The 9,363-nt window shown below is 38.2% G+C and overlaps 1 long non-coding RNA gene across 6 annotated transcripts in view; it reads left to right on the top strand.

Moving 5' to 3' along the window:
• The window catches only part of LOC308193107, a 48,251-nt gene extending 39,537 nt beyond the window's left edge, over nt 1-8,714 (top strand). For 3 of the 6 annotated variants that reach the window (XR_013949383.1, XR_013949385.1, XR_013949386.1), the window contains 3 exons: nt 42-83; nt 182-310; nt 1,797-8,714. This is a non-coding gene — a long non-coding RNA (uncharacterized lncRNA). Of the gene's footprint in view, nt 1-41; nt 84-181; nt 311-1,175; nt 1,312-1,796 lie in introns of all 6 variants that reach the window. The other 3 variants (XR_013949381.1, XR_013949382.1, XR_013949384.1) reach the window with 3 other exon arrangements.
• The last annotated feature ends 649 nt before the right edge of the window (nt 8,715-9,363 follow it).

Below are 9,363 nucleotides of genomic sequence, written 5' to 3' on the forward strand. Positions count from 1 at the left end.
ATGCAATCTAAATCTGAATTTTTCTGATTTCTTCACCACAGTGCCTGAGTGGGAGAAGACAGACTGAGTCATCCTATGCAAGAGTGAGTTGTGCCCCTGGCAGGAACTGTGCCTTTCAGGGAGTTTCAGATTATTTTATGCTTCAGTTTCCTTCCTTCTAATGAGTATAATTATTTGTCAGTACTAATGATTGTGATTCTCTGGATGGAAGCCATTGCAGAAGTAGTACACCAGTACTGTTCTCACATATTGACAGAATTCTACCCCAGAAGCAGTAAGTGAAGATGGCAACTGAACTCAAATACTTAAGGTAGGCAAAAAATATCTTCCTTTAGAAGCTTTCCAAAGAACTTATCAAACAACTGTCTCCTCTGGCAAGGCAGGGAATTTAAGTTATTTCAGAAGCACTGTTTCCTGAGAACTTCAACTATAATAATAAATTAAGAATGCCAAGGACTGCTCTTTGGCCTCAGAGTCAAATGCCCAAACCTGGTTCCATTCATGCTATTAAACTACTTTGCCCACTAAAACACCATCGGGAAGAGTCCATACTAAGTCCTGAGTTGTGCCAGAAGTTGTTCAGGAATGTGTTGATTGACCGTGTGGGGAAACAAGAAAAATTTAAAAAATAAAATAAAATAATGATGATCAGAGAGAATTTAACAGTGTAGCTGCTGAATTCTGAGTGGCTGGAAATATCCCCTAATCCTAGTTAATTTACTAGTGTGGAGGTTACACAGTGGTTAAAAATGCAATGTAAATTGTATATCTAGATTGAATCTCACCAGAAAGTACGTTAAGTAGATAGAGAATTGCAGTATATATATTATATATATATATATATAAAATACCTTTTCCTTCATTGTCATTCTTACTGGCACAAGAACTGCAGCTGCCTATGTTTGGACAAGTTTCACAGTTTTGGTGAAATAGAAGAAATTCCTTATAGCTTTCAAGGAGAGGCTCATAATCCTGCAGCTGAAGGAGAGTACACCTCAGTGATAAGTGATGTGGCTTTGCATGGGGAAGCTAAGTACATAGGGAGGAAGGTTGTAAGGAGGCTGATAAATTCCTGCAGATGCAGCTGTAAAGATAATCTTGGTCCAGTTAAAAAAATAAATTTCACAAGTACCTGAAATGTTCCTTTTCTCATGATAGTTTTATCTGCCCTATAGTGCATTCCTGGGGCATAATCCCTGAGTTTATCTGAGAAACATACTTCAGAAACCTTCCTCAGTATATCAGCAGGGCATGCGAACAAAGGAATTCACATAAAACCAGGCAGCCCTTCAGGAGATACCTGTTCTTCAGGTAAACACTGCAACGCAACTCATGTTCTCTAGGAGATGAGCCAAAGGAAAAACATCTAGGAAGCACCAATGTAGCAAGAATAATTAATTGATAAAGTATTTCAAGAACTCCATTAATTATTTAAAAGTACTACTTTAAAAGAAAAAAAAAAACTAGAAAAGTACTCACTTATCAAAGATTGCTGGCAATGGAACAAAGAGGAGGGTAGCTAAGGTTTCAATTATGGTGCAAAGAAATTATAAAAACAGTAGTAAAATATGTAGGTGGTATAAAAGAAGTTAAAGCAACAAGATAGAAACACAGCAGGAGGTACCAGGTTGAGAACATGTTTTGAGTGTATAGCCAAGGTTCCTGGATCAATCATGAAGGAGAGGCTAAGGCCCCAGGAGAGCAATTACAGGGAATCTATCCATTTATAGAGACTGTTTTGTTTTAGAGGTGACTGTATGCTAATAATGACTGTTATCTATTTTATTTATTTACAGGAGTGCCATGGTTACTCAGGCAAATTTCAGTCTCTGTGTGCAGGGTGCTAAGTGCATACAAAGCTGTCCACACCTCAAACAGCAAACAAACCATCTAAATGGGGAAGCACATGTAGATCCAGCTGGAAAAGTGAGCTACAATGTGACAGCAAGCATCCAAAACTGAAGATATTCAGCAACCTGAGCTTGTCTTAGCCTCATGACAATGCAGTATCTCAAACCCAAATATACCCTTTCTTTCTTAGCCTTAGGAACATGGGATGCCAGAAATATTCTAGTCTATGTAAGAAGAACAAAGCCACAATTAATGGCTGGAAATTCATTAGTGGTTTGCATTGTGCTGTGCAGCACCTCTTGCTAGGATGTGTCATGGACATCCCAAGAAGAAAGAAGCAGTAAGCTTCAAAGTAAGCTTGTTCCTTATGCAGTGGTCAGTAGACCTATGAAGCATCTTCCCAAATGATGTTGTAGATGCAAAAACTTATGTGGCTTGAAATGGGCACTGTACAAGAGCATGGGAAAAAAAAACACTGAGGATTACTGACTAGATAAATCATGTCAAACTTAGGAAATCCCCTAAAATAGTTGAAAGCTGAGACAGTATTTGGGGAAGTATCATTTAGACTTCCCTGTTTTTGCTATTCTTTAGGTGTCCCTTACAGACAGTGTTGGAGATGGTATGTCTGTTTTTATGACCTTATGTACTAGAGCAGCAGCTGATTAGCATCCTGATTCATATATGGACTATTTCCAAGGTGCACATATCTTGGTCTTGTGTAACAAGGACCACATGGCACCACATGGAAAAAGAGTACAGCGTGTTAGTTTTCCTCTTTCACTTTTCTTCCACCCCTCCTCCTCAGCAATACTATGTAAGCAGCTGTTTTTGTTACTCCTCCTTGGGCCAAAGAATGAATGATGTCTGTGTTGCTTTGAAGGAATCCCTCTTTGAAGGAATTCCTCTTTGAACTCCTTTTTGAATTCCTTCATAAAGGTCATGCATCCTTGCATGGAAAGCAGAAAAGTTGAAGTTTATGAACATGAGGAGTATTCACATTAAAAGTGGGGATTGACATTTACTATATATTTAGAGTGTCAAGAAACAAGGCTGAGGCTCTGGGGACAAGTCCCCTAGGTATTGCGAAAATGGAAAAATGGAAAATGGAAAAATAAAGGAGTCATATTAAATTAAGTTGGCATGTACTTTTATTTTAGTACTGTTTCCTAAAATTTTCAAGATTATTCACATACAGCAAAGAGAAAAATAATAAAATAAATAAAATAAAATAAAAATAAAATAAAATAAATAAAAAACTGTCATGACGAAACTTGCAATGTTGCTTATAGGATAGTTAGTGATAAGAAGATCATTCAGTAGAAACAAACAGCAGCACATAGAACTGCCACTTCGGACAAACACCAGCTGTTCTGTTTATGTTTTAGCCAAGCACCAAAGGGAACTCTTCTCTTTATCTACTGTTAATATTTTTTTCTTATGGCAGAGCATAAAACAAAAACTTTTTTGCTGATTTTGCATCTGCATATATATACATACATACGTATTTATATTCCAATACACACATACACATATATATTTTCACAGCTATCTATCTATCTAAGAATAGCTACTGTGTATGTTATGCTTACTGATGTATGGGTTAAGTAGTTAGAAATCATTATTTTTTTAAATACATTAAATGCAGAATGTAAGTGTGCAACAAGACAGTGTAGATGTAGCAAAGGATTAAATAAAAAGCTGGGACAGACAAACTCAATCCCACCAGAAGCTAGCTAATTTATGAGGTTTCCATTGAGCTTAGAAGAGGTTATGTAGTATGCTACTTTTCATTTACTTTTATTTCACTTTTTGTTTTTCTGTAGTGAATACCTCATTTTTTTTCCAGAATATCATTAGTCTAATGAGCAGAATGGCTCTTGCATATATGAATGAAGTTTTAGATACTTATAGTAGAGAAGATTTGGAGCATTAGTAAAATTTCAATGTTAAGCCTAAAGTTTGATCCTAGCTTGGTCCCTGGGGGGCTTCAGGGGCAATAGTGGGGCCTCCTAGCACGGAGTAGGGTGCTCTGCGTAAGGAAGCGAGGGCTCCAGGGGAAGAGACCTTGCAGCAGGGCAGGCAGCCACAGGCTCAAGCAGCAAAATAAAATGGATAATCAGGTGAATAGTAAAGCGGTGCAATTAAAAGAAGAGGAAGAACCAATGGACACTTCCAGTGTAACTCACACAGAACGCTACAAGACACTGATAGAGGCAGGCCTCCCACAGAAGGTGGCAGAGAGACCTGATGAAATATTTCAGACGGGGTTGGTAGCTTATGATAATCTTCATGAACAAGCAATTGATGTTCTTAGGGAACTTAATGAAAAAAAAAGAGCCCTCTCTGTATTACAGTAGTTTAAAGTGACCTGTCGCACGTATAGAAAAAAAGTGCATTTTTATGTGGAGTTATGAAGACCTACAGGCAAAGAGAGAAACAAGGCAGCAAAGTACAGTAATCAACAAAGGGACCAGATGAAGCAAAGATCGTGGTTTTCCTAGAGAGGACTGCTTATATTTGGATGTCACTACAGAACTTTTCAATACTTAAAGGGGTCTTATAAAAAAGATGGAGAAGGACTCTTTACTTGGGTAGATAATGATAGGACAAGGGGGAATGGTCTTAAATTAAAAGAGGATAGATTTAGACTAGACATTAGGAGGAAATTCTTCACTGGGGTAGTGAGGCACTCGCACAGGTTGCCCAGAGAAATTGTGGATGCCCCATCCCTGGAGGTGGTCTAGGCCAGGCTGGATGGGGCCTTGGTCAACCTGATATGTGGGTAGCATCCCTGGCTATGGCAGGGGGGTTAGAGTTAGAAGATCTTTAAGATCCCTTCCAACCCAAGCCATTCCATGATTCTATGATTGGTTTCTCTGTCTTTGTGTGTATGTTTATACATATATGTATATATTATATTCACATACCTGCACAAATTTGTACATGTTAGATGTTTGGATAAAACTGAATGTTCTTGAAGGATATAATTAAATCATGTGGAAGTGTCTTTTATTTTTATTTTATTTATTTGCATTTTTTAAGGCTGCTGCTATTAATGAAATTCCAGATATATATATATATATATGTGTATGTGTGTATATATATTCTTACAATCTTTTAAATACTAGGGGGTTAACAGGTTCAATATAATTCATGTTCTGCTTCCAATTGGACTGGAATCCAGCTATAATCACTAGATCACAAAGGCTTTGTGTGTGTGTGTGTGTGTGTCTAAATGTACAAGTCAGTTTAAACACAGAACATATTTTTAAAATTAAGTCTTAATTTCCAGCTCCATATTTGCTAAAATAAATAAAGTTTACAGTATGAATGTATAGGTACAGCTTGAAATCATGGAAATAAGTTTGACTTAAATGAAAGCTCAAGTTCACATATTTTCCAGCTTATACCTGGAAAATATCAGCTTTTATTGCAACTTATCTGTAAGGGCTGTTTTATAAGAATTAATGCAAATAATAAGACTGAAATTGAGGTTAGAACACCAGGATTTCTCTCCACATGAAAATGTTCAAATTTTTCAGACCAATGTACTATTATTGTCCATGAGCCTGGAAACAAACCCTGATATAAACACAGAATCCAAACCACAGAACATGACTTGTTTAAAAAGTTAAATTCTGTGAAGTAAGGCAGGAAACGAGATTTATCCTTCTGGGATTTTTTTGGCATGAGCAAGGAACTAGGCATGCTCAGTGCATGTCATATCCTTCATCTATCACTGCTCTCTGAAGTAAATCAATTTTTTTTTTAAACTCAAACCAAGGGAAGGCAACGCAGTCACCATCTGAAATGTGTAGAAATCCTTCTGTTTGACATGGCATTAAACAGAAGAAGGCAAATTACAGTGTGTTGCCTTAAGGATTATTGTTGCACATTTTGTGCCTTCTGGCTGTGGCAGTGTTTGTTCCTCGGAGTGAAATTAGTTGGGTCCAAGCCATTTTGCAACATTGTAAAAATAAATTGCTGTACTTGATAAGTGAATGTTAAACTTGTCACTCTAAACTAACTGCAAATTGTTCTTAGTGTCTTCAGGGTAAATTGGCAATCTCCAATTTGCACTACTCAGGTCAGTTCTCTCACTTTGAAGCCAAGTTTAGGCTATAGCTAGGGAACCAGAGCAAACACTTGTCCAGGAGAAGAACTTTTCAAACACAGTTCAAATCTTCCAAATTATATCAGGTTAGAAACTTGGGATCACACTAATACTTATACCACATCATGTTACAAATGTAGGACAACAGTATTCAAAAATCGAGATAACCTGAAGTACTTTCATACGAGGTTGGAGAGGGTGAATGTCCTACAAGAACAAAAAATAAGAAGGAAAATGGTCTTTTATTGTCCAATTTTGTAGTATAGACAACAGTGCTTACCTCTCATGAATTCCCAATTTGAATGGTGTATCTTCATGCAATCACCAGCAGGGTGAAAAGAAGAAGTAAAAAGTGGAATGAAACCACATTTATGTGGGTGAAATTTGGGAATTAGGTCCCTTAGAAACACAGTCTGTTTGGCAGTCCACAGCTGAAATGCAATGCCCTTTTTTTCTCATTTAGCCCTGTAAATCTGGGAATCAGTCAGTCAGCCGGTCAATCAATCTTTCTGTTGGAAAGTCCCACTTCATAAAATCAACATGTCCCATGGGGAAAATGGCATTTTGCTAAAATAACAAGTAATTTATTTTTTACATGGAAAAACTGAAATAGCATCTTCCTTATTACCCACCTCAGGATGCCTGCACAGAAACAGTTCAGATGATCACTGAGTCCACGCAGGCCTGCTGGAGGAAAGGTTCAGGGATAGAGAACTCAGTTCCAGCATCCCCGGGGTTGTGCTTCCAACCAGCCACTCCTGCAGGACCTGGCTTTGTCTAGAAATGGAGCAAGTGGCTGCTCACATGTCTGCAGAAGACCATTGACAGATCTACAAGTGCACCTGGAAATCTTTGCCCAAGTTTGGCATATAGGGGAAGAAAGAATTGCTTAAGTTCTACTTTTAAGGGAAGCTTAAAAGTAAAATCTTCTGAGGAAAATAATAGTTGCATTTTTGTCTAATTTATATAATATTTATATAATCAATAAAATAATATCACACAGTAGTTTTATCACACAGTAGTTTTGAGAGTGAGTGAAGAAAAGAGTCAAAAGTATGTTGTGTTTGGAATATCTCTCCTCTGTTTCAGTTTTGAAGGCAGGTTCTTGTTTTCTTGGTTGGTCTGTTCTCTGGCAGGAGCAGTGAGAAATCTGTATCTTCTTAGAGGGTGCAGAGGAAAGAAAAGTTTTCCAACACATGCTAATTATGGGGCAATGCAGCCTTTTTTGCACTGCTTACTACTAGTCTCATGTGACCCGAGTGGGTGAGACAGTAGTTTAGAAACAGCCTGTGCAATCTCTGGCCCCTCTCTTCCAAGACTGCAAATGCATATGCTTGTTCCAGCAGTGGCTTTTGAGATAATGGATACCTCCTCTGGGACCTGGATGAAGCCCAAGATTAAGTTACTATAGCAACAAGTTTCATGAACTCATTGCCAGTAAATATTATGGCGATTGGTTACTGAAATCTAGGATAAGTCATTATTCATGGCCTTTGTATCAAATATAATGAGGAAGGATATTTAATAATGACTTTTCTAGACTGGTTGTTGCAAGTTGCTTCAGGCAGTTCACAGCAGTTTAAAGTACATAATTAAACATAAACAACACTGATCTGTAATACTGTGAAAATGTACACTGCAGTTCAGTTATTATGGCACTTTAAGACAAGTTCAGGGCTTATAGTGGAAGCATTCCTTGTTCAGAAAGAAAGAAGGACAAAAGAGGTCTTAAGAGTTTAAAATAAATATCCATGAAGGCAACAATAATAACAAATTGATTGTGGAAGCTTGATAAGTTTGTCCCTGAGGCACTACTACATTGTGAGTTATCTTACTCTCTGCTTTACCGCGCTTTGCTAAGAACTCATAAAATAAAGTCTCAGGCACACAAACTGCAATTGTAAAGGCAGTTTAACAGACCTTCTCACCCCTCTGAACATTTGCCTCCTTTTCTTTTCTCTCTCTCTCCTCTTTTTTTTTTTTTTTTTTCCTCCCTTGCTCTCATGAGACAATAAGAGATAGCATTAAGGTTAATTCCATTGCAAGTAACTGGAAGCAGGTGCATAATTTGCTGCAGCTTCCAGAGATTGAGCTGCATTCATGGTGGAAATGAATCATAGAATCATTAAGGTTGGAAAAGACCTTCAAGATCATCTGGTCCAACCATTCCCCTACCACCAATACCACCCACTAAGCCATGTCCCAAAGCATCATGTCCAACCTTTCCTTAAATACCCCCAGGGACAGTGACTCTGCTACCACCCCGGTCAACCCATTCCAATGCATAACCACTCTCTCTGAGAATAAATTTCTCCTAATTCCCAACCTGAATCTCCCCTGGTGCAACTTGAGGACATTCTCTGTTGTCCTATCACTAGTTATTTGCTAGAAGAGGCCAACCCCCAGCTCCCAGGCAATAAGGAGAAATAAGATCTCCCCTTAGCCTCCTTTTCTACAGACCAAACAACCCCAGTTCCCTCAGCTGCTCCCCATAGGACTTGTGTTCAAGGCCCTTCACCAGCTTTGTTGCCCATCTCTGGGCACACTCCAGGGCTTCGGTGTCCTTCTTGCAGTGAGGGGCCCAAAACTGAACACAGTACTCGAGGTGCGGCCTCACCAGAGCAGAGTACAGCAGGACCTTCCTGGTCCTGCTGGCTGATGCTGTTGCTGATACAAGCTAGGACACCATTGGATGAAGCACCTTGTAAAAATATTCTGGTACAACTAGAATTTCTGTTCTCACTACACCTCCAATTAACTGAACTTTCAACCAAGTACATAATTTCTTTCATCTCAAAAAAAAAATATTTCGGAAATATTTTGCAGAATTATCTCTGAATGGTTAGCAATAAATGTGAGGAAGCATGATTTGTCTCTTCATAGGTATTCTTTGCGAGTGAAATACTGTGTAATGCTTTATACTAACAACAAAAACAGCAACAAAAATTAATAATATAAGGTTATTTGGTTCACTGCCATGATGATAAAAATCTGAAACAAAAAACTAACAAACTGACAGATCAGGACAGTATAAGAAAGTCCCACAGAAACTATGAGTTGTAGAAAAACAAGATGTAAGTAAATAAATTAATACACTGGGAGTACTTTTGCTTTGCCTCCTAGTTTCTGAGCCACCACAATGCATGCAGGTTATCTAGTCAAAACTTTCTGTGCCATCAGAATATCTAAAAAGTTACTTTATTTTAAATCAAACTGGGATTCTCACATTATCATTCATTACCAAGGGACCACACTTTATGTAAAGCAAAAAATAACAAGATAATTTTTGGTAAGACCAGGGATCAAAGGCACAATGTGAAATTTAACACCTTTCACTCTTCACACACACACACACACACACGCACACACGCACACACGCACACACGCACACGCAC

The sequence above is a fragment of the Anser brachyrhynchus genome (genome assembly GCF_964034855.1).
Source record: "Anser brachyrhynchus genome assembly, chromosome: 3".
NCBI lineage: Eukaryota > Metazoa > Chordata > Aves > Anseriformes > Anatidae > Anser > Anser brachyrhynchus.